Source organism: Ambystoma mexicanum, chromosome 14 (genome assembly GCF_040938575.1).
Source record: "Ambystoma mexicanum isolate Mex_15411 chromosome 14, UKY_AmexF1_1, whole genome shotgun sequence".
NCBI lineage: Eukaryota > Metazoa > Chordata > Amphibia > Caudata > Ambystomatidae > Ambystoma > Ambystoma mexicanum.
The window spans coordinates 623,338,244-623,364,782 of record NC_090940.1 but is presented as its reverse complement, the minus strand read 5'-3'; the positions used below and the strand labels follow the sequence as shown (position 1 = coordinate 623,364,782).

Below are 26,539 nucleotides of genomic sequence, written 5' to 3'. Positions count from 1 at the left end.
TGCTTGATGACTGCATGGTAGAGGTCCCCCTGCCGCTCCAGAACCAGAACCCAGCCAGCACATAGCATGCCCTGCTAGGCTCTGCAGCAAGCTTCCTAGGTAGGAAGTCCCGGAGAGTCTCTGAACCAAACCAAGGACAAGACAGCTGCCTGCAACACTCCCCTGAGCTTTGGGCCATCCGCCTTAAAGGATGACACAAGCCCAGTGAAGTAGCTATGAGGAGTGCATCGACAAGCATCTACCAACATCTGCCTTTAAGGACATTTTCGAGCCCCTCAAGTTGCAACGATTGCACTGCTGACTGTTACGCCGCAGTCGCTAAAGTCGTCTGAGGCGCCTCGACCTGTGCTTCAGAAACGCTGAACAGCACTGAGACGATTCCTGACCCAGGGCCACTGTGTAGGCCAGCCTGCAGCCGTCCATCCAGCTGCGCTCACCGAACTGCCTGCCGCTTGGTACCCACAGCTGTCTCCCATCTTGAATTCTGTTGCAGATGCTGCAAAGCGCCCTGAGACACACTCGACCCCAACGAGCACCAAGAACTCCTACAGCAGGTACATTGTGGTTCTGTCCCACCGGTCCTTCTCCAAAGGCATGTAGTGACATTTTATGACCCACTGCTCCCTTTGTGTTGAATCCAAGTATCCTTGAATTATTACAAATATTTACTGTACCGACTACCCTCCTGTCAGTATCCAGAGTGCATCAATTTTCCTTCTTTGAAACCGTCTGTCCTCTGCATTCCTATACAGGGTGGGTTATATTTCGTAGTGTGCTAGAACTCTCTGTTGTGATAATAATAAAGTAGATATTCATATACAACTTTGACTGGATAGTCATTTTTATCATTGGGTAATCATTTTATTTTTGGTGTGTTGCAACTAACCAATCATCCGTGACTTTTTCGGAGATAAGCCTGCCGTTCAGTCACGTTACCAAAATTAGACAAGGAGGTTTATAATTTGCTTGCGTTTCCAATCTGTTCGGATCCCTTCTGTTGTACTAGAGGTCTGGTTGATGGTTTAGAAACCGATATTCATCCCTGGACCAATGGTGCCCCAGAAGTTGATTTGTCACAATCACCAACTGGCAGCAGCAATATGTTGGTCCTAGGGCAAGGCTAGCCATAAAGGATGAGTGCTGTATCCTGCAGAGGAGTTCTGGTAAAATCACAGAGGGCCTGTTCAATGTTATTCATGCTCCATGCTGTATCAGAATTAAGTTCTGTGGGCATTAGTAGGTGATGTAATACTCTTAAGATTGTCAGCCTATATTGCCTTGAGTCACTGTTGAGCAAGTTGTATCCCATCACCCCTGTCTCCACTCCCCAAGACGCGTGCAAGGAGTGCTTTCAGAAATAAATACATCATTTCAACTTTATGATCACATGCATTTCAGTCCAAGTGCTGTATTGGGCACAACCCATCATCCAGAACTGGCACTGTAGTCCCTCCACGGCATGTGGCAAGCAGCTGTTGCCTGGATCATGGATGCTAACCCTGGAAAGCACTTACATATGTGTAAAGAGCAGGTAGGACCTTGAACCGTTTGCGTGTTGATGCTGTGCTGTATGTGCATTTCGAAGGCCTGCTTTCGAGTCCTGTGGTAGAAGGCCTGCAGGTGCAGTTCAGGGCCCCAACTAGAGCACCCCAGTAGTGCTCGAGATCTGGCTTTCATGCCACTGAGAGCCAAGAGCTCCATGGAGAATATTATTTGCTGCTCCATGTGCTTCAGGACCTGTGTTTGGATTCTCGAAACAGGGCTTTGCAATGGCATGAGCAAGTGCCACAGCGCCCTCGAGTCCTGGGTCGTGCCGGATTTCAGGCAAGGTTTAGTGCATTCTGGCCATGATCATCCGGTAGGTGGCAAGTACCTCTTGGTCACGCATAGCTAGTAGAGGCAAACTGGGCCTGTACACCCTTAGACATCTCCTCCAGTGCTGCTGGGCAAGCTGATGAAGGGCGCTGGGCTGTCTGCCGGGTGGGCTTCTGGGCCGGCTGGTGGGAGTGGCTTCTAGAAAGGCTTTGTGGGCCTGATGGGCAGGGCGTATACATTTCCAGCTGGGCTGGGCAAGGCAATGTTGGGCAGGCTTTTGGGCTGTCTACCGCTGCCTCACCTGGGCGGAAGGAAATAGTAGTGGGGTATGCCTCGGTGCAATGAAGCGGGCTACTTCTCACTCCATGGTGATGTGTTGCAGACAGTCGGATACGTTTGTACATTTATATCGACACCCCAAAGCCCCGATTTGTGCAAGGTTTCAGGTGTTATCAATGAAATGAGTTGTAGTTGTTGTGCTTTGTGCCCCCACCCCAAATCTGATTAGCAGCTGGTTTGAGTAGGTGATATTTAATGTAGGCATTGCATTCACGTGCATAAGTATCTGGATGTGGGTGGACTATCCACGCCAATGCACCACCGAAGGACCCACACAAACACACCTAGCGGTTCAGCCGAGTGTGTATTGCTTGGATTTTCCACACAGACCCCCCCCCCCACCCCTTCACATTGTGTCATTCCCATGCAGTAAAACATCTGGAAATACGCGTTCTGCATATTCGACCACTTTTACGCATGCATCAAAATGATGCTTTGAACAGGGAAACGCAGTCAAGTGTTCAGCACGTCCACACTGAATATGAAGTAGGCGCAGTAAGATATAACGAATGCACCTGCAGGTGGCTTGCACACGCACCGTAAAGCCGGAAGTGGCTTTCGCAATGCCCAAATGATTTCACTCGGTGTGATAGCAGAGCTCCTTGTAGTGCTGAACTGTGAAACACGGGAAACAAGCGCCCGCACGACATCTTAACAAGAGGAGTGGACACCTGTGAGTGGGTCTTGAATGGACTTTAGGCGGCCGGGGTGACAATGCCTAGTAAGGCTGTCAGACCATTGTGTCGCCTGTCACGTCACCCACCCTTCTGACATCCCCGGAAGTAAGATTAGAAGGGTGAGCCGTTGTGACATCTGTCACACGGTCTTGTGTGGGCTGGCAGCAAGGTCTAAACATTGAGACGATTCGACACGTTGCTTTGTTGTGGCGTGTCCGCAGCATATATCCTGATGTTTCGGGAATTGCTGCAGATTTTCATGACATGAGGGGAAGCTATGAATGCATTCCAGTGCCTGAAAGCGGTCCATGGGCAGCGTTAGGTTACCAGCACATCCGGCGATTTCTCTGCATGGCATGCTCTCTTCACGTCTGCCGTCTGCTGCTATTGAGGTGTCCAGCCATTGCTCCAAAAGGGAAGTCATATTTCCTCCAAGGAAAGGTGCATTTGTAGAAGCCAATATTTCCCACAGTGATCATGTTTACAAAGTTTCTGCACTGAACACGTGCTTTTAAAAAATAATACACTAATTAATGCGTGTTGGAGTGCAGGTAAGTACTGATCAAAGAGCATGGTGTGCAAATAGCTCACGCGCTCTCACCACAAAGCTAAGCACGCATGACCTCTTATAGTAGCATCGATCAAGCTGCTGCAAAGGGGTGCATTCAGATTGAGAAGGGGGGCTGGCCGGTGGATCAGGGGAAGTGGCCGAATGCTGACAAGTGGTATTGGTGCCCAGTGCACCAATCAAAGAATTGCACCTGTAGACTGAATATGGAGACGTTTACAGTACAAGGCTGTGCAGACGTATTCCCAATCACTTTGTTACCAGTTCAAGCATGCAGCATTTTGTATAATCCTTAGAACCAAAATTCGACTACTCTAATATGTGTCCAACTTCTTGCACATAAATAACACTATTCAGTCAGATCCAATTTCCTGGTATAAAGTTATAAATACATTAATCTAAAACGCAAGCTAACAATCATCTCCATGAGTACTAAAATCCGTAAACTTGCATGAAGCCCAATATGTTTCGTTCCTTCATTAACACACACATTCTTCAGAGGAGGACTTCAGTCATCCGCTCAGGAATGTGTGCGTTTCAAATCCACATTTTCTGAGGAGTGCTCCCACAATGTGAGACATCAAGAACTTTGTCATTACTATGGCCACCACCGCTTTCATCGAGCAATCCTAAAAACAAATGTACTGAGCAGCTCACAGCATCTGTGACTTGCTTCTCATGGCCATCATACAATTCCCCAACACCCAGATCCCTTTCTGTATACTAATGGATGGATGCACATCAGGGGTAATCATCAACAATGGGAATGTACACCCTCGAGGGGTTCTGTATGGCAACAGACAGGCCACAAGAGTTGTCTATAGTTGTCCAACAGGAGCTGTTAATAGCTCCCTAACTTCAATGTTATGTTCAGTATGCCCATTCTCTGCACTGGGCCAATGAACCAGAAGTACAGGTGGTGAGGGGAGGCACGAGGGAGCCATACAACAATGCTAAAATACCTGGCCGTTGGCCATTCTCTCTCCCCACCCCTCCCTAAAATGAAAATAAAATACTTGCCATCCTCCCCTCCTGACCTCCGCCAGCGAGATCCTTCAAACTCCTTTACCCCCAAAAAGAAAACGCATGCGTAGCATCCTGCGTTCCTCTCCTCCCATTGTAGTGGCTGTGAGTACTTCTTGACCTCTGGCCCAGGACTCGCGGATCTGTCATTGTCTGAGACTACACCACTGTTACTAAGGAACACTGCTCTCAGGAGCAGGCCACTGAGGTGGGGGTATCAGTGGAGAGCTCTGCTGCCATCTAACTCTGCAGGAGCCTGTGGTCTGTTTCTTTGTTAGACCCGTGGTTCCAGCCCTTTAAGATAACGGTGCTGTGCTCAGCATTTGGCCTCTGTTTAAGAGGTTTGCTGGGCTGCTCAATAACATGGCAGAAAAGCCACAGGTGGTTTCTATGTCAGAACCATGGTTCCAGCGCTGTCTGTTAAAGAGCTGAGTCGCGCTTGCTAGTTGCCTTTTGCTCAGAAAGGGTTAGGATTCTGGACAGCGTCCTGTTGTGATCCCTGGTGGGCAGATGGAGACTGGACTCAGACCAGCTGTGGAGCCACTTGTTATGAAGCCAGGTCGCTTTTATCATACATATTTACAGGCTGGGGTTCCACCTACTCTTAGGTTATCGGGCAAGGAGGACACAGCACACCCACCGGCCATCCTCACACACCACAACTGAGGCCCCATCAGACGCTCTTGGAACACTCACCAACATTCATCTGAGCTGCCTATCACTTCAAACACCAACATTCTAACAGCATACATACGTGGCCAGCAGGACAGAACAAGACTACATAAACACATCATAACATGTCCTGACTCTTTTCCTCCCCTTATATGTGATAAGGCTGTCGCAGTTTATTACACGGTCACACCCAAGTCAGAGAACTCCTTCCCCCACAAAGAATGTGGCGCACAATAAAGCGCTTTAGATTTATTTATTTTTAAAGGGTTCAATGTGGTAAGACCTCCAGCCCGTCTCTAACACAACCTCAACAAATACCCGGTGCCACAATGGACTAGGAACCAGGCCGGTGTGTATTAAGAATATATTTTTTAATTAATTTATTCAGCCAAATATCACAAATAGATAACATCAGCCACCAATGTTATGGCAAAACAAAAACACAATGGGCCTCATTATAACTATGCCGGTCCGTTAACAACGGTGCCGGTAAGCCTCCCAGCACTGTTACCGGATCGGCACAGTACAACTCTGCGGGCGGGTGCCATCCCACCCCCGCAGAGTTTCACGGAAGCACCGGCACCGTTATTACCGGTGCCTGTGCTTCCGTGGTACCCATTCCAATTGAGTGGGACTCAAATGGGAATGGGGATTTACAACTACCGGCACCTGACTTCCCGGAACACCAGGGTTTTATTCCCCTGGTGTTTCCAGCAAGCCAGGCACCAGTAAAATGTGCAAATCTGGCAGCAACCTGACCGTTTTAACGGCACGGTTACCACCGGACTTGTGATGAGGCCCAATGACCTTTTGTAAAGTACCCAAAGAGAGATGACACTAAAATATGCTGTTACAATAGTTTCCTTTCAAATTACCCACCAATACAAGAAAAGAACAGTTCAAGACACAGTGATTTCAAACAGGGTTATGCTTTTCTCCCAGCAACCCTCACCCTCCAATCATCAATAAGGCCTGACTCATCTGGATGGAAGGCAGTGGCAAGGAGTGGGAACACAATGGGAAAACCAGATGTTGAGTATTACTCACAGAAACAATATGGGAGACAGAAAAGTAAGGGGAACATTTGTTTTGCCACACCGAACAATGACCGGTAGAGCTTTAGGGTTTTGGTTAGAGCACAATGGGAAAATCGGTTTTGGAGTATTGAGCACAGCTGCAATGTGAATAAAAGAAATGCAAATGGGAAAATTCGTTTTGCTACACCTAACAAGAACAGATAGGCCTTTAGGGTTTTGGTCAGAGCATAATGGGAACATCGATTTTGGGATTTTTAGCACAGATGCAATGTGAGAAAGCAAATGCAAATAGGACATTCGTTTTGCAGAGCACAATGGGTACACAGGGGCAACTGCATTTTGCATCTTGCATATGCACGGGCACTACTGTACTTCCCACTTCTGATTTAACATGAAGGGGATCAATGGGGAATTTCGTTTTTACACCTTGCGCACACACGTGGAACAGGGCTGTGGTGTTAATTCTTTTGGCAAATCTTTATGACTTTACCGGTTCAAAACACACTGGGAAAAGATTGTTGGTTTTGAATGTAGACCCCGTGAATTCTATAGAGGAATTAATTGAATTACTTTGATAAATATGCTAAGGATCTACACAGGCAAACAGGGGATTTTTCAGTGGGAAAATAACTAAAACAATGCTTGAAAAATATAGGGCCTATACAATCTAGGGCTTTGGGGTAGTTCTACTTACAGGAGAGGTATGGACTTGGCATCAGAACACACCGCTGGGACAGCAAGGGGGTCAGTCTAGGATCTCCTCTTTCCTTCAAGGGGTCCCAATCATTTTCTGTGTCTCCCCTGTCTCCACTGCAAGATTAGGCCTCTCTCTGCTGGGATGTTTCCCGCCAGATTTCAGCAGCTGGTCACCTCTTGCAATTAGTGGAAGACCTCCAGCTCGCTCAGAAGCAAACTGGCTTATTTATAGGGCAAATGACATCACAAACTTGTCATGATTCTCCCGAAAGGGATTGGCTAGTCTTCACTACCCCCGTCCCACCTGTGTGCTGATAGGACAAGGGGATGGGGAAGTGCTTTGGGTTAGCTGTGGGAGGAGAGAGCTTCATCATCCAACTTTGACAGATGGGCTTGGTCATGTTTTTGAACTCAAAATATCTCCACATGGCAAGTACCCTTAATTTCCAAATCTTTACATGTATGAATATATTTTTGAGGACTATATTTTAAGGCGAATTAGATAAGACTAGTATGGACTCCGTACACCCTTCCTGTGCGAAGATACCGTTTTTCCTCATTTTTTCAGGAACCATATAATTGAAAAATATGCTGCTTTAGGGGCGTCACATTACTTATGATTGGCATGCCTCCAACTTTTGCATCTCTGGTAATCACGGAAAGGCCCAAATCACATTTTCATGAATAACTTTAGTTGCGTTTATCACACCAAAATCAGTTTAGCATGGTTAGAAGGGGTTGACTGTCACCTTAAGTAAAAGCCTGGAATGGCCATTGTGCGATGTACGCTGTCCATTTTATGCGATAAAATGTGTTTCTCCCATTTTAAGTCAAGGTGCAGTTTCCCTCCTCCGTCTCCCTGGCAAAATCCCTTTTTAAAGTTTCAGTTCTCCTCTTCAGGCACATGACGTAAACAGGGAGACCTAATGGCCACACTAATGCACTTTTTATGGGACGTGTGACCAGGAGGTCACCAGTGCTGCCAGAACAGACATGGCCTTATCTGGTCTCCACTGCATTTCTGATCTCAAAAAGTATTCCTGATTGTATTTTTAAGGACGGTCACTGATGGATTGAAGCCAACCAAGCCTGAATCTCCAGGACAACAGGGGGAGGTCCTGGAGTTTAGTGTCACATCTGAAGAAATGGCCAGCAACACATGGCCTTTCAATCTTACACACAATTTCTCTAAATTACATTTTATACGGCATACAATTTAAAAATATATATATTATTTCTGAATGGTACATGCACATGAGAACGTCATGCCTAAGCCTGAAAGTCTGGTGGGCATTTTGCTGAGCGTATGGTTAATCTAGATGAGGAGAAAAACGAAAATGATATTCTTTTTATTTAATGTACATGTTCTGTTTTACTGCAGCTGCTGAGAACACACTTCTGGCATCCCATTGAAGATACTGTGCACTGCTGTTTCATATGTGAGGGTGCAGCTCTCTATGGATTTGTCAAAATATCATTGCCACGTGTCTTTCTTTCCCTTCATGAAATGCATTGTGCACATTTTAGCCTCTTGAAATTGAGGCCCACTTTCTTTCCTTTGTGATTTGTGTTCCATAGGCATTATGTCTGACATCATTTCTGCGCTGGCCTTAAGTTTCAGTGAGCATGCATACATGACTCGGGCCTCTTTATTTCTCTCATCCAGGGGTTATATTTGACCCCACAGGGCCCAGGAAGGGCAAAGCAATGATGTATTTCCCTAACGTAACATCACACAATTGGAAAACAATTTTTGTTTTCCACTGCTGTGACGTCCCAGTATGGGCATACAGCATTCATTAAGACTAATTCCAGAGACCGGTTTCCATCGAAACCAAACGCAACATATGGAATTGTAGATCGGTAGCTTGCAACAACAGGAATATTTACCACTGAGAGGTTCTGAGCGACATATGAAAGATAACTAGGGCAACGCTCGAGTTGTCTATGATGTGACTCAGAAGGCTGGGGTGAAATGTTGTTGATGGGTGCTTATCTGAAATTTTAAGTTGCATACACCCATCTCAGAATCCCACCCCCTGCTTTTCCGTATGGACAAGAAGTAAATGAAGTAGATCAGAGGGTCATCATTGAACATGGATGATCAAAGTAAATACAAAATCTTAGTTACTGATCCTCTGCCACAAGAAACCCTCTAAGTGAAGGCAAATGCTGTATTCCCAGCTGTGGAGTCGCGTCAGTGGAATAGGACATTAATATTACACTGGCGTGAGGTAATATCGGGAGGATACAACATGTAGAAGAAACACCTTCATGTGCTACTGGCTTCCTATGTAAGCCATACACAACAAAGCACTAGTCCATGTTCAAAAACTCCATAGTCTTTCATTAGTAAGCAAACAGGTTGAACTGCAGGATACCCATTATATGTTTTCTGTGACAATGGTTGGGCAATGTAGTTGCATAACATGGCTGAATGATGAGAGCATGAACAAAAGTGAATGCTGACAAGTAGGCGTGCCAGTGGATGTTTCCCTGATGTCTCACTTCTGTGCTTTAAAAATGACCTGTAACCTGCCACTTATGTCACCTGTAAGAGTCAGCCATAAGGCAGCATCTGTCTGTATCTGCAAATTGCCTTCCGAGCCTCACTGGACAACAGTTTACAGAGGTTCAATGCTCAAAATTCAAACATATTTGATGCTGAATACCACACTGCTTGTTCATATACAGGACAAGAGGGCCTCTGCACCAATGGAGCAAGGATGCGTCAACATTCACACTATGTAATAATTACTCAGCAGGTGCATGTGCCATAGAAACCACAAAGGACTTATTGCGTGTGGGAAAATACCTGGCTCGGTTGTGGCAGAAGAGTGACTACAGGTTGATGTGCTACAAGTGAACTCACACAATTCCCTAAACCAGGAACGCCTCATCCAAGTATTCCTTGCTCATCGCTTGCTAGTGTACACCATTTGCAATAGATAATTCAATAGGTGGTGCTGTCTGCGATGCAGGTATCAACAGCAGTAAAGAGTTAAAAAAGTAGGTCATTAAAAACATTAGACATTTATTAAGTACCACCAAAAAGTAAAAAAAGCAAAAATGGAGAAACAGCCACAAAAACGTACATTAGGCTGTTTAACTAAGAACTATATTGGAAGTCGATAGACGCCAGTGGATATCCAGGCAAGTCAAAGCAGTCCCAAAAATGACTATATTCCTTATTGGGTCTTTCCAGTGCGACCAGCCGCCAAATGGCCCAATGCTACAAGCACAAGACTGTCAGGACTATTCTGTACTGATGGTCTATAAGGGTGAAACCAGGTATGTAGATGTCTTCAGTCTTGTAAATGTCTGTCTTGGGTTGATTAAGCTATACATAAAGTAGCACTGCCTTATATGACAATTTTCTAGAGAAAAAGTCTTGCATTTTGGCTAATTTGCATACCCACAATGCCTTGCTGATGTGGCTCAGAACTGGAGGTGAACGTCTAGAGATGGCTACTAGGTGGTGTTGTGGAATGTGTGAATTGGCTCAAATGGACTGTCCTACTTTAACATTTCAGGTGAAAAATATTTTTCCGAACCTTTTGAAACCCAACATAACTTCCATGGTGTTTTGTATTTACACAGATATATATGTATGTGTGTGTATATGTATATACACACAAATCAGGCAACCTTGTATAGCATATTAATAATTTGATCTCTGTGGCACCACGTAGTGGTATGCCTATCACCACAGTCCATTCTTTCCTCTACACCAAATCAGAATCACATTACAAAGTGCAGAGAAAAGCATGAAAAATCTTACCATCTCACACAAAGGACCAGAGAAAAATGAAGCCAAGTGATAGCAAAGAGTGTCTGTGATTTGGTTTTAGAAGGGGCCAAAGGGTGGGTGCAGAGGAGTACAGGAATTTGGGGCGGGGGGACAGGAAAAGAATCATAGTAATTCGAAAAAGAGCTGGGTGTGCCAAGTTCCGTTCTTAAACACTAGCTTTGAGACTGTGGCTATAGAGGGCTGTTCTATTTCCCAAAACACATACATATATATGCACCATTCACTATACTGTCACTACTGTGGGATGGTGTCACAGATTAGGGACAATGTGCCATGAGCTTTTTCATTTGAGTGAATCAGGGAAAGGCAATGCAAAAAGAGATTGGATAATGTACAGTGCTCTGTACCCAGACATGCTGGCGTATTAGGCACCAAGTTGCACAAAACATGCTCATCACAATTTACATACAAAACACGTGCAATACCAAACTTTAAACATTCAATAGATTAGGCAACATAGAAAGTTGCCTAATGTATTGAATGTTTAACGTTTGGTCTTTTGTGTGAAATGGTAAGATTTTCCATGCTTTTCTCTGCAATATGTAATGTGATTCTGGGTTGGTGTGGAGGAATGAATGGATTGTGATGATATGCATACCTCTATGTGGTGCCAGAGATCAACAGATTAATATGCTGTACAAAGTTGCCCAATGTATTTGAATGTTTAAAGTGCTTGAAATGGTTGTGTTCGAAATTACCCAATTTCATCGTTAAAATTCGATGGAATGGTACATTTGTCTGAATTCGGCCAGTGCCATTCGATCGATTTTTTAAAATACTGAACATATGGCCGGCCTGTCCCCCGGTCCCCATGTTTGGCATTTTTGGGCTTTGGGAGTTACAGGGGTGTTCCCCGCTTCCTCAACAGTGGAGGCGCGGGACAGAAAAAAGAAAAAGAAAAGGAACCCTGCGGCGTCGATCCAACCCATGTCAGAGGGATGGATCAGGCACCGTAGGAGTGCAAGGGCGAGCAAGCAGGGAAGTAGAGGAGGGGGTTGGGGTGAGGGACATTCTGGTTTGTTTGACAGAAGTGCAAAGCGATTTGTGGTGAAATTGACTACGGTCAATTCCGCCGTGGATCATTTCACTTCGGTCAAACAAGCCAAATCCTTGTTTTCAACTGTCTTACCAATTTCTTAGACTTCGAGAGCCTTCAAGACCCCCTACAAGCAGGCTTCCGCTCCCATCTATACACAAACTGCTCTTGTGAATGTGTCCAACTTCATCGCCTCTGCTAAGCACACCAACCTATCCTCTATCCTAATTCACCTTGACCTGTCTGCTGCCTTTGACACTGTCGATCACTCGGATCTCCTTAATACTCTTTCTTCTTGAGATTCACGATCAAGCCCTTGCCTGGATTGAATCCTACCTCGCACCACATCAATTCTCTGTCTCCTGAAGCAACAATGCCTCTTAACTTACTCCTCTTACTGTTGTTATTCCACAAGGCTCTTTGAGTCCGATTCTCTTTACACTCTACACTTCTTGGGGCACTAATTGCCTCCTTTGGGTTCTCGTACCAACTCTTTGCCGACAACACCCAAATCTTCTACGCTTTTTCTTAACTCTTCTCTGGTCTCACTATCGATTTCCAGCTGTCTCTCTGCCATTAAATATTGGATGGCTTCGCACACGCTGATGTTTAAATCTACCAAAACAGAGGTGCTCTTCTTTCATGCCAAACGATCTCTCTCATCTATTCCTCTGCCTATCCAGTTCCCACCTGACACTCTCGCAGACGCTTCTTCAGCTAGACTACTCTGTGTCATCTATGACCCTTCTCACACCTTCTCTACTTTCATATCCAAAACTGAAACAGCAGCCCACCTCAACCTCCTAAATATTAGGAAAATCAGGCACCTCCTTCCTTCCTTTCAACACTGCCAAGCATCTCTTAACCACTCTTCTCAAAACTGGACTAGTGTGCCAGCATCCTATTTGTTCTCCCCAACTATGCTTTCTGTCCTCTTGACAAGATCACTTACTTTGCTACAAGGACTCTCTTTGAACTCCTTCACTTCACACCTACTTCCTCGTACCATCACTAGGCTGGATGGCTAACGATAGAAAACAGAGCCACATTTAAATGTCTTCTCCTGGTTCAGAAATCTATCCACGGTAAAGTATCATTGCATCTATCCTCCTCTATCCAGCTCTACAATACTTCTCATAATCTCTGCTCTTACTCCTCGACTACCCCTGCAGCTTATTGCCCTCCCTGTGCTTTGTAAGAAAGGCATGGTAGTTTCAAACAGTGAAGACAGACACAAGTGATCAAGTTCAAGGGTGTTTATTAAACTTCATTGGGTTTGTTAAACGCCTATCTAATCCTAAATCTAAGGATGGGAGCAAGCTACAACCATCAAATAATAATAAGACAGTCCTAGTGGAGTCTTGTCAAAATAAAAATGGCCTATACTAATAAACCTTCTGCCAATCTCTACTTCTAAATACTAGTGGTGTGGGAAAATGATGTATGCAAAAGAAAGAGTGTTAAAGAAACAATATGTCACGACCGCCAATTAGCTTCCCTTGCCCACGTTTTCAGCATGGGGTAAGGTGGAACACTCAAGCTTAGCACAGACTCTGGCTTCTCCAGCACGAAGATGCAGTTCAGGATATAAATCGGGGCCTTCTGGGAGAAAGTCTATTGCTGTTTAAAAGTCTCTCATTCGTAGAATGCCTTGGATACAAAACAAGTCTTGGATGCACAAATCCACAATAGGTCTCCCTCGGTCAGGCTTGGACCTTGCACTCTCGCTTTCTCCTTGTTTCACAATCGATAAATTCACAATAGGTCTCCCTCAGCCAGGCTCAGACCTTGATGCATTTCCATAATCAAACACTTTCGACTGTGCGATGGATTTTACTTATATTCTTTGCAGGACCACTTCAATTCCTTCTTACTTGATTTCTATTCTTCGATTTCACATTCACACATTACAGTTTCTTTGTCAACTTCTTTGTGGGATACATCAGTCAGAGACCTTCGATTGGGTAAACACGCAGTACCGGATCACTCTGCTATCTTGTATCTTAGTTCATGTTAAATGTTCAAACAATTCATCTTTCATCATACGCTTCAACGTTCGCTGTTTTGTTTAATAATGTTGCCGCTTGCAACCTTCGGTTCAACACAGACCGGCCTTGTACAGTGTCCTTCAACTCACCGGCTGTGTTGATTTCTCGGTTTGCGGCTTTGATCTCGGAGCCAAGGACGATACCTCAGTGGCTGCTGCTCCTCCCCAACTTGGCCAATCATGCAGGTCCTGGATACCTCAGACACACAATGCAGGATTCTTTGCTTTCCCTTCTTGGCCTTACACGTGCTGCTTTCAAGTTCCTAGGAGTAAAACGATCACTCGTCAAAAAGGTCAAGGGTATCTTCTTCCTTGTTCTCCTTTCTCGGTGTGCCGTCGCTCTCCATCGGCTCAACTGCTGCCTGGGAAGAACTGCTCATTTGTGTGCTTTGCCTCGATAAGAGTGTGCTCTCGTGCTCCACCTTTTATCCGTGTGGGGAAGTTCAATTGAAGTCAGGTGTGTGTTGTCAAAGGTAATTGCCTGACTCTGTCTGACCATGGTAATGGGACAGGTCAGGTATATTGCTCGGGTACTAGTCTGTTTTCTCCCAGAGTGGACTGTCTGTGTAGGAGTGTTCGTGTAGGGAAGGCAGGGGGTCGGAGGGGGATTGTTAAAGTTCCCCAGTCGCCTACCTGGTAGGAGGGGTTAAAGGTGTTAGAGAGAAAGGGATACTGCATCTCGCCATCAAGTGTCCCACTCCCACTCCCTGAGAACCCTCACCCAGGTGATCCTCCAGCACTGGTGATCCACAGAACAGACGCACACTGAGAGCTGCATGCTGACCATTTTCTGCAGTTTATTGAAATATCACAGGTGAGCCCACGCGGGCATCTTGATCAGCTTGTGCACACACTGACCGCATGTGTGCATTGCCCATATCTGCCGCTGCACACTTTTCCTGCCTGTAAATGGCTGCCTTTTTATTTTTTTCCGAGGTACCCGAGTACCTCGAGTGTTGCCATGTAGACGGCACAACGACAAAGCTGATTGGTCCAAATGAGATTGAGGAGCCAATCTAGTGCGCCGGCAGGCGTTAGCCGACCCCTTCAAAAAGGCCCTGATCTCAGGCCCCTGTCTGAGCCTCGCCACTCTCTTACTACTCTCCCCGTGTCCTGCTGGCCTCCCACTCTCCTCTGCTTCAAGCTTCCACCCCTGCAGCTTGATCCACGGACGAGGTGCACACTGCAAGCTACACGCTGACCATTTTTCGCAGTTTATTGAAATATCACAGGTGAGCCCACACGGGCACCATGTGTGCGCATTGCCCATATCTGACGTGGCACACTTTTCATGCCTGCAAATAGCCGCCGCCTTTTTCCAAGGCACTGGAGTGCCTCAGAGCATTGCCTTGGAGACGCCACAACAACAAAGCTAATTGGCTCCTCAGTCTCATATTTGGACTAATCAAGTGTGCCGTTGTAAGGCCCCTGTCTGAGCTTGTCCGGGACTTGGGAGGGCACCCCCATCAGCACCCCCCGCTGCACCTCACACTCCACCACTTCCCACCTCATGGAACAATCCCCCATCATGCGCTGAGTTGTGTCTCCCTCATTTTACTGCATTTGTGTGCTGTTTGGGCAATTTTGAATCCTGGCGTGTTTAACAACTGTACATCCCCAATTTAGTACCCAAGTGTCCTACTGCATCTGTTTGTATCCCCTTTTCAGCTACTGAGCCACCTTGTGAGTGTTCATGCTGTGCAGTCTCTCCTATCCTCTATCCTCATCTCCTACCACCTCTATGGCACTCACTATCTCACCTATCCATTCTAACTGCTTTACTGTCACCTATCCTTCTCTCATTAAGTCTGGAAGGAAAAAGTTGAAAAAAGAGTTAGTGATCAACCCTTTGCAGACACCTACATCAGCGCAACTTGTAGGCAGATTGTCACCGACATCCCCTTTTCTGCCCCCTCTCCTTTTCTCTGGTCCCCTTATCTTATCTCTTTTCTCTCTCCTTTCCTATCTGCTCCCATTACAGGTGGCACTAGATGGGAAGTACTCTTGGCGGGCTTCTCATCATTCAGGTTTATCATTAATGTATATCAAAATGGCACTATCATATCGCAGGGTCCTCAACCCAATCTCCTCAGCTTTGACCGGTGCCTGCCGTCCCTCATCAACTTCCTTCCTGCACTTGCTACCCCTTCCTCCCCTCTCCCTGTCCCTCTTTGCCTGCCTCTGGTGTGCCACACCCCTGTACTGCTCCTCGGAAAACCGTCAAAGGCAGGGAACCGCTTCATCTAGCCATGCTTAATGTTTGCTCTGCTATCAAACACTCTGCTGACATCTGCCTACTCCTTGAAGAAATTGACCTTGATATCCTCGCTCTTACCAAGATGTGGCTCAATGCCAGCTCAGTCATTGCTTTTGACTCCCTTTTCCCTGATGGCTACAAGATCATCCCGGAGCCTCGCCCTTACCGTTCTGGGAGTGGGGTTGCCCTCATCTTCCCTGAGTGGGTCCTCTCTTCCCTCATACCCACCCAGCCATACTACTCCTTCAAGAGCCTGGTATGCAAAATGGTCATCTCTCCTACCTCCTCCCTAACACTGCCAGTATCTATAGGCCACCTGGCTCTATCACCCTGTTCCTCTCTGAATGGGCTGATTTATCCGTCTCTCTCCCGACATCTTCCTCTAAACTCCTTCAACTGAGTGACTTCAACGTCCACCTTGACTCCTCAAGCACAGCTTCCACTCTATTCCCTGACCTCTGCACCTCGCTCTCCCCCTCCATTCTCCCCTCTGGTCCTACCTACCCGGCTGGAAACCCTCTTAATGCCTTTATCCACACGGATCTTCGTCTCTCCGCCCCACTCACCACTCCACTCTCCTGATCAGACCACCCCCTCCTCTTCTCCCACCTGGGCCCTCTCAAACTTCTGGCAGCACATCCCCCAGCTCTGCCAACCTCATTCACGGACATCTGCCCAATGAAACGAATGACAGTTGCTACCTTTACATCCACCTTCATCCTATCGCCTCCGACTGCAGACTATCTCCGACTCTGCTCTCAGCAACCTCCATCTCGCCATCTCTAACAGTCTCAACATTCTTGCCCCAGTTATGAGGATCCGCCTGAAACATGCGACCAAGCAGAACACCTGGTAGGACTCCGATCTAGCAGACCTGAAGTGGCAGACCACAGGCTCATCCTCTGACAAACTGGCCTGTCGCCTTCTCCAAAGGCAATATCGTCTCACCATTTGTTCTAAGAAGAGGGCCCACATCCATGCCTGTGTCTCTGGAATATCCAACAACACGGCTGAAATCTTTACAATCTGCAAGGAACTTAACAATCCTTCTGCAGTCTTCACGTTGCCTGTTCCCTCTCAGGCACTCTGCACTGCACTGGCCACCCACTTCACTGCAAAAACTCAGAACATCCTGAGCACTCTTTCTTCTTCCCCTTCTACCCCTCTACCCTATCCTCCTGCCATCCATGGCCTCCCAACCTCCCTCGCCTTTCTCTCCTATCACATTGGATGAGATCACTAGGGTTGTCCGCTCTATGAAGGTATCCTCCAAACAGTTCTCCCCTGTTCTTCCAGAACTATTAAGGACAACATTGGCTCCCTTGCGCTGATTTCTGCAATCACTCTCTTGCTACTGGGTCTTTCCCCTCTTCCCTCAAGGACTCTCTTGTGTGCCCCCTCCTGAAAAAGCCACTGGCCGACCCCTCTTGCCCGGCTAACTACCGCCCCATCTCTATCTCTCCCTTCCTTGGGAACCTCATGGAGAAGCTGGTCTCCCCCCACCTGGTTCAGCACACTGAGCCCGTTGGTTGCCTACATCACCATCAATCTGGATTCCGAGCATCCAGAGGCACAGAAGCTGCTCCTATGAACACCCGTGAAGGACTGCTCGCATCTCTTGACACTAACTCTCCCGCTGTCCTCATTCTACTCGATCGTTCCTCTGCATTTGATACGGTCAACCACTCCATCCTCATTGTGAGGAAAAAGGGTCTTGTGCCTTTGAGGAAACGTTTTGTGCAAAGAGGGTTGGGAAACTACAATCCCCATGGTCCTTTGCCTGGCAGTTGGCTGGGAAGGCAGGTGCAGCCAACTCCTATTTAAGGACTTCACCGGCCCGTGCTGCCTGCTGGTAATTGATGGCGTGACACGGGCCGGAGGAAGCAGAGTGCTCTGTCGGAGCACGTGGAGACGTCTGGACTAAGGTCCAGGTTATGGCAGTGAATCCTTCATGTCCCGGCCCGGCAGTGAAACTCTGCAGCTCGCCCTGACGAGCGGAGCTGCGCACAGCAGGATGCCGTACAATGCGGGACATTCTCTGCCTGGATAAAATAGAAGACTGGGATCTATCCCATTGATTGGTGAACTTTGATTTTTGGAGCTTACATATTACAAGTTTAAGAACACAGGAATTTGTAGTATCCATTCTATATTTGTCTCAACAGACACAACCGCAACAAGTGGATCTGGCAATCCGAATTTTTATTTAAGATCAGGTATGATCGGCTGACTTTCAGACTTCAAATTTGAGAATCACAGGGATTTTTTTATAGGCCTTGAGAACGACTGTTGGTCGAAACACATGTCGGCTGTTTTTCTTTGATGAATAAAAAAATGTCCAATTTGAGAAGTACCACATGAATGGATTTTTGGGACTGACCTTGACTTATTTCAGAAGAATATTGATGTTGGACTTGTAATAATTTGAAACTCTGATCGAGTGTATGGTGTGAGCACGAGATATCTTCCTGAACCAGATTTTCTTCATTCTCTGCTGTGAGCCCCCCCCAGGCCTCAGATAAGTGCTCACTAAAATGTTTGACGCTGGTGATGCAGCGTTCATAAGGAATCAGATTAGGAACGCGCAGTGAACGTTTTGCTATGAACAACAGTGCAGTGCGGTTAGGAAACGCACATGATTATTTGTTCTGTGATTATATGTGTGTAACCAGCGCAGGTGTTTCCCGGACTGAGAAAGCCACTCGGCAGGGTGGAAGCAGGGGGCAAGGCATATCGTGAAGTAATGCTATGTTTGTTCGTGGCTGCATTTTGTCTCATTTTCATGTTGCATCATTTATCATGCAGGTAGAGCAGGGGTGGGCACCACGCATATAATTAAAATGTTCTGAATCTTTATGGTTCTTTTAGTTTTTGTAATTCTCAGTTACAACTTTCGCCTGGAGCTGTCAGAAAGTAATGATCCCATTACACAAGCATCATAAAAAATTCAAAGAAAAGGGGACATGAGGTAAAATCACCTCATAATTACTGACGCTCTCAGTTAACTCAATAAGAGCAGAAAAATGTTATTGCATTTGACTTTTGCATTTCTTCACATTCCTTTTTTCTTTTCTCTTTACTTATTTCATATTAGAGTCAAATGACATTTTTCAAAAAAGAAGCAGAAGAACATGAAAAATGCAGGAAATATTTAATTCACATTCCTGTCATATTGTTACAAAAAGTGACGTATTTGAGGGGCATTACTAATTAAGAAGTACGTGCCTCCAGGGTTCAAGAGTATACTAGTGTTCGGTGTTATGTTCCATCCATGCTTACCCTTTTCCGATTACCCTAAACATCCCCTCCTATCCCTCTTCCCCTGTTCGGCTGCCTCAGGGTACCTGTGTTTCTATAATCAGGAGCCTGTGTCAACCAAGGTGAGAGGGGTCTCTACATTTGGCTTCTTTGGCTAGGAAGGAGTTGTGTATAATCCAGGGGTGTGACATAATCACCAGCCCCCAAATTGGGATAAATTAGCCACCTGCGCCAAATGGAGTCTCCTCCTCCTCTAACAGAGGTCTTAAAGGCCTTGCAGGATATTCAGGCAGAATTGATACAGTCCCGTCAGGAGACTGCCACCTTGAAAATGCAAGTTAGTGGTTTGGTTGCTCAGGAACACTGTTGCATGGGGAGGTGGCGGCACCGTCTTCAGCAGGTTCAATCCAGGGGTGTTACACTCATAAAAAAACATCTCCATAATACCATTGGTATCTCAGAGAGGGAACTGAACTGGCTGTCCCTCACAGGTTATCATGGGCTTCTTCTCCACTCCTACCTCTATCTCCACCTGTGGTGTTTCCCAGGGCTCTAACGTCTCACCCTGGCTCTTTAACGTCTATCTCACTTCGCTTGCTCAGCTTATCTCCATTTTCTCCACTCACTTCCAGTGTTGGGCAGACACCCAACTCTACTTCAAACTTCCCTCTGATGCTCTCCTTACCTCCTATACCATTCCCGACTGCCTATCTGCTATCCAGTACTGGTGTGCCTCCAATGATCTCTGCCCCAATGCCAGCAAGACTTGGATCCTCCCTACTGGGACTCCTATTTCCTCTTTCCTCCCTTCACTCTGGCTACCCTCTATGGGATCTACCCCTTCTCCTGAAGCCAGAAACCTTTGAGTCATCTTCGACTCTGCTCTCTCTTTCCTCCCTCACTTGTTGGACCTTATAAAGAAGGACAATTTTCAACTCCACCTCCTCAGAGGCATTCTCCCTTTCCTCACTTTTCCCCAGAAGCTCAATGTCTCTATAGCTCTGGTACTCTCTTAGCTAGGCTCCTGCAACAGCCTCTTCCTTAATCTACCCTCTTCCTCTCTCCACCCCCTCCGGCCTGTCCAGAATAGGGCTACAAGACGTATGCTTGGCTTCGAGCCCAGGGACTGGATCTCTCCAGTCCTAAAATCCCTCCATTGGAACCCGGTTGCTGCAAGGATCAAATTCAAATCCCTCTGCATCATCCATAAGGCTGTCTGGAGCCGAGAACCAATCCATCTACAACTTGTTCTCACCAAATACTTTCCCTCCAGATCTTTACGCTCCGCTGGTTCCAACTCTGCGCGTCAGGTTCTTTTCTAAGCAGTAAGCTGGTGGCAGATCTCTCTCCTCGCTGGCTCCCTCCTCTGGAACAGCCTCCCCCTTCCTCTCCGCCATGAGCAAGATCTCCTCAGATTTCCGGAAGCTCCTCAAGACGTTCCTCTTCACCTCCTTCTTCCCCCTTTTACTCCTGTGCTAATACCCCACAGTCACTGAGAATGGTGGCGTGTTTCCTTCTGGGCCCCGGCCTTCCGCCCAATCGTCATCAGCCTACCGTACCATCCCAGCACTTGCATTAGGCACCCACTGGCTTGTGTTCTCACAGGCATGCACTTATTATTGGCAGGTGATCAACCTGCACCAAGCGTTCTCTGTGAGGTGCTTACTGTTGCACACAACTGACTCCTTGCACTTTCTTCTGTGGAACCCCAAGCACTTACCCCCTTCCCTGTCCCTTCTCGCTCTCCCTGCACTTGCACGCTCTCAATGCTCACAAGGCCTAGTAGGACTGCCCCTTTCCTGTCCATCAGTTTATTCAATTTGCCTTTGTTCCATGTTCCCTCCCCTTTGCCTTGTGGGCGCTTTGAAAAACAATTCCTTGATGTAGAAGTGCCTTAAAAATGCACAATAAACTAAAATGAACTACCTCTGCCTCAACTGTAGCATTCTACCCATCATGGTCACATCCCGAGCAAAGCTGGCCATACCACCTACATGCACATAAAAACATCCAATTTTGGATGTCCTTAATCTATGTATGTCCACGTATGTATTGTCCATAGGGACTGTTCCATTTACTCTCCTCCACAACGTGGTCAGAATGTCCCTCAAACTCGCCCCATTCTAAGAAGCTCACTGCTTCTCGGTAAATCCCGGTAAATCTGATTTCTTATTTATTATACATTCTTTTTTGTGATCAAAAGAGCATTGATCCTCCTTTAAATCATAAACCCCATGGTATCAGGCCTCTGGCCCTAGTATGCACTCTATAAAGTAGTGAGCATACAAAGAACGTGGGAACTTGTAACCTGTGTTCTCTGCAAATGAAACAGGTAGCAGCAGCATGTTTCATTAAAACTGCACAAAATCCAGAAGTACATCTTTCATTCTAAACGTTCAAGGCTCCCAGAACCTCTAGCATGGAACTAAGGGAAATTAGGAGAGTTCCTCGGCAGGCACCGTGTCCATCCTTGATCATTGGTGCACATGTATACAATGTATCAAGAGAGAGAGCGAGAATGGGAAACAGAGCACTTTGACGTTCACCCCAACAATCCATTATCCTTCATGCAATGTTTTGCTTTGCCCTGGAATGCTATATTATATCATGTGATGTTTGCAACTGTATGCATTGTTTACAAACGCATATACTGCTTGTGACATCCCGATTTGTCTGCAACATCTTGTGATTTCTTATAAAGAACAAATAAAAGTCCTCTGCATACCCAAACCGACTCCATATTTCTTTACATTAGAACCCACCACATGCCACTCAAATCTTGAAGTGTAGCAACTTGTAACACCATCATCTTATCCCTTTCAACAAACTTCACACTACACACTGACCAACGCGCAAGAGCCTAACCATGCTTACCTCCAACAGTGACGACAACCTTGACCATCAAGACCTCTTTCTTAACAGATCAATGCTTTCCCACAGCAGAGCAAAGTTTCTTATATCTTGCTCACATAACTACTCCCGCTATGCCACTAAGCTACAACCCTGACTTTTCTTACAGAACTCAAAATAAAAAGAGGAAAGCTTATAAGATTCAACAACATATCAAAAATTTTAGATCCAACAGTTGCCACAAAAAACAGAATTTATCTTCCAGGTGGAGAAGGGGTGATGTCTGGCAGTCCGTTTTGGAGCAAATTCACGCATCTCTTCCAGCATTTTCAATTCTATGTACTGCATGAAAAATACCACTTGCCAGCCAGCAGTAGCTAAATGTTTGTTGAGGGTCCAGGAGTACACATTCCCTAGAGTGAGTGATACTCTAAAGTCCCTTTTGGTAACTATGCATCCTGCTACTGGTTAGTTTTGTTCTTAATGTGCAAGTCCATCACTGTTTTAAATCCTTGAGGGTGGTGCTCATGTTGCTTGGTGTGTAATGTTCTGTCTGGAGTGAGAGTTGATGCCTACGTTTTCCATAGTTTTCAGCTGTCTCACTGTCCAGAACTACAGCGGATGGATGATATAGGCTCACCAGGAGCAGATTAGTTATGAGAGTTTGAGTGATGTTAAGTGGTGGGAAAGGTCCATTTAAGAAAGTATTCCGAGTTAGCTTGTAAGAAATTTGAATACGTATAGTTCCTTTACGTATTTCAAAGCCAACTGAAACATTCCATTATGAAGGCCTAGAATGCTAAGGTGCTGCTGGGAAGTCTATGGCGTTCAGTTTGACTTAGGGGTGCCAGCTTTGTTGTCAACCACCTTTCAACTGTAATGTTCAGTGCGGGTGAAGGCCTTGGTCTCCTCCTTTGTGAAGTTAGGCCCTGTTTCATTTGACCGGGCCCCGTTTTGGAGACCCTTCCTAAAAAGACTAGGAGGGTGTGAGGAGCAGCTCTCCTCACTGCCTAAACGCGGTAAGAAATCAGCAGAGACATCACAACTTGGAGACACTGCTCCCAGGTAGCGTGATTGCTAGCTGGTGGGAGATGCTGAATTTGGAAATCAGAAGTCTCGCTCTCCTTTATTAGTGAGCCTGGGACTATGCCAGAAGCTTGGAGGAGGGAGACTCTAGCCATTACACAGAAGTAGTGTTTTCTCATTTGATTACCAGAATCATTGCTCGAAGAGGTCACTTGTAAGCAGCAAAAAGCAAACCGTCAGAACTATTTCATTGGCATAGACAGGCTTACACATTCTGCATTAACACAGCAGCAGTGAAAAATGTGCAGGGATGGACACAATGAAGTAACTTTACAGTTATCTCACTTATGTTGGCCTTGACATGAAGTGAGAGCAATGAAGCATAGGATTAGGGTTAAGTTAGGGACAGCTAGTTAAGGTAAGGTATTACTTACCTTTAGGTTATCTGCAGGACCATGGGACACGGCCCACAAGAAAGACTTACGATATGGACGTAGGTCGGAGAACAGCACAGATCTAGTGAATAGGAAAGTAGAACATTTTGCAGAGACCTTCAGGCACCTAAGTGGCCCAGAGAGGGGGTAGAGCATAGGACAGTAAGGGATCTAAACCTTGATCTGTGTTCTCTTACTTGTGTGCATCCGAGAGCCAGAAGATGTATCCAGAGCATGATTTCGAACTTTTATTATTTTATCCCAATCCCCTTTTCGCTCTTCAGGGTGTACTTCCACTGTGGTAGAATTGGGCTTTGGGCCGGAGCTTTCCCTGGGGGAGTGGAGATAGTGGGACTAGTCGCTCCTGCAGAACTAGGTGTACCTGATAATCTGCTGCATAGAAACAATTGTGAGCCTTGTCCTAATGTTGATACACTGGTATTGGGGATTAGGGGCGGATCTCTGCTCATTTTGTGAGGCCTCCCTGGAGCGAGTAATTCAACCTTTTTATAACAGTGGAGTCACAGACTAAACGCTTCTTGCAGAGATTGAAATGCAGAAGCATTTTTAATGGGTAGGTATGTTCAAGGAATTAAGTGGCAGACCTCAGTGGGCCATTTACCAACTTAAAACTAAACCACTGGCAAAATCAATAGTTTTGACTTTGGTGTAGGCCTTACAAAGAGAATCTGTGGGAAGTGTGGCAATGTGGGGTAACAAGGATGAAGCAAGGGTGGGAGAAAGAAGGCTGAAGACGATTGAGGGAAAATGGGGTTAGGATTAGCGAGGGAAAGGGTGCTTTCATAGCTCTGTTTGCAAATGCATAGTCACACAGAGAAAGTGTGTTGCAGTGCACAAGGGTGGACAAAAATCACCACTAAAGGTTTCTTCGAAGTGGCTCAGGAAATGTAGAGAAACCCAAGGTCAGCAAAAAAATATTTGGTATTAAACTGACAAAAACTATGCAATTTGTAGCCCGTCCCTTGATTACCGTCTTGAACATGGTTTTGTTTTCTTTTCTTTTCTGCCATGATAACAAGCCACATTCATAAACTCGATGGAGAGATCTGTTGTTTCCCGTTGGTGGCAGCGCGCCGCTTCTGGCAGGGGTGGACTGGCCTATAGAGAACTCTGGGGATTTCCCGGTCAGCCTCTGCACCCTCATATCTCTCAACTCACACGCTTTTGGCGGGTGTCACCCGCCTTGTAAAGAGCTGACTCACCTGCCAAGCCTCCTGCACACCCATTCATTTCAATGGGCTCTCACCAGCCAAAAACAAAATCGGGTGTTTTCACCCGCCTTTGTGACACAAATGGTTGAGAGCTATGCACCCTGGGCCTCTTTTGTGTGGTATTTCCCAATTTTCCCATAGGAAAAGGGTTGGGTTATCTGAAAATGTGTAATATGGGGCCACTTTGAACATTATTTCCAGGGCCTCTTTTGGTTCCCAATCCACCCCTGGCTTCTGCGCTAGTATAAAGAAGGGGTCCACACCAAATATTCGGCCCCGGGACTCAGCAGAACCTGTGCCGCCCCTGGACAGACATACTTACACACAGAAACCCATACACGCAGATGAACACACTTAGGAACGTCCATACACATAAATGCAAGCACTCATACGAACACAGGGCGATGCATGTGCCCTGTGCGTCGCCATACATCTGAAACCCAGATCAGTGATCATGGTAAACGGTCGTCTTTAATTGTCCAATTCCAGTGATAGGTTTCTCTCTCTGGCAGTCAGTCAACATGGCAGCCCCAGGAAAGCATTCCTAAAAAATTAAATTTCATGCTTGCGTGTGTTTCTGTGATCTGCAGCGTGTATGATCTCTGAGTGGGGAAACTTCTCTAAAAAATAAATGGATTACCCTTTCTTTCTACGGCAGTGTCTGATGTCTCGTCAGAAGCTTTCCCCCGCGCGCCTCTCTGATCTCTAACCCGCCGCAATCAGGATGACAAGCGTTGAAATGAAAGCCTCTTGGTGGCGCCCTCCGCCTTCGCGGCCCCTGGTGCGCACGCGCGCGCCCCCGCGCGCCCGGCCGTTAATCACAGAAGGGCTCGCGCGCGCACGCGCGCTCTCGCCCTGCTGCGTGCACCTGTCAGCAAAGGACCGAGCGCGGGACTTTTAGCAACTGCGTCACAAGCCACCGTTGCCTGGTTTACCACAACACAATGTCCGCGCAAAAAAACAGGCGTTCCTGAATCCTTCCGTTGGCTATAAACTATGTAAGGATAATGTGTATATAGCGCTATAAAAACTCTGCGTTTGCCACTTTCACCAGCGATACATTGTTCTGTAAGGCCCAGTACATTAGATTTCATAATAAGATTAAGCATTAAGTTGAGAATGTTCTTTTTTTCTCCAGATGTTTCGCAAAATCAAATTTGGAGCCTAAAATGCGACTGAGCTGTTGCTATCACAGGGATTATTTGTATACTTAGTGCTTAAATCCCAATTTTTCATGTATTTCGGCGTAATAATTCCCATTATAAAAAGTTGACGAAAACAAGGATGAATTATTTATTTTCTGTATTTTAGACTTTATAAATGTGCGTTTGCATACATGCCAACATTCTCGACTACCCAGGAGGGAGATTCAACTACAGAAAGCGGGAGAACGGTATTTCCCCATAGGAATGCATTGGGGTTTTACTTATTTCATGCAGGAGTAAAAAAAAGAAAAAATAGCCACGTTTTTATCAAAAAATTGGGAGTCTCCCGCCTAAATCGGGAGGGTTGGCATGTATGCGATTGTCTAATTAATATCACTGGAGTAAGATGTGTTTTTATTTTACAAGGACCACCACTAGAGTGAACTACAAGGGAAATAATGGCATCCATAGAGGCAGAGCAGGAGGAGTTATGACTCATCTTCCTCCTTGCCTGTGGCCCCATATTTGCTACACCAGACTAATCTGAGTCACCTGGAAGAAGTGTGCACCCTTCACATAGCTCTCAACCATTTGTGTTGCAAAGGTTGGTGAAATC

General features: G+C 46.2%; 1 long non-coding RNA gene across 1 annotated transcript in view; it reads right to left on the bottom strand.

Moving 5' to 3' along the window:
• LOC138527376 (uncharacterized) overlaps positions 1–25,582 on the bottom strand; it is a 37,966-nt gene extending 12,384 nt beyond the window's left edge. The window contains exon 1 of the long non-coding RNA XR_011283911.1: positions 25,419–25,582. This is a non-coding gene — a long non-coding RNA (uncharacterized lncRNA). The remainder of the gene's footprint in view (positions 1–25,418) is intronic.
• Positions 25,583–26,539: the final 957 nt, after the last annotated feature.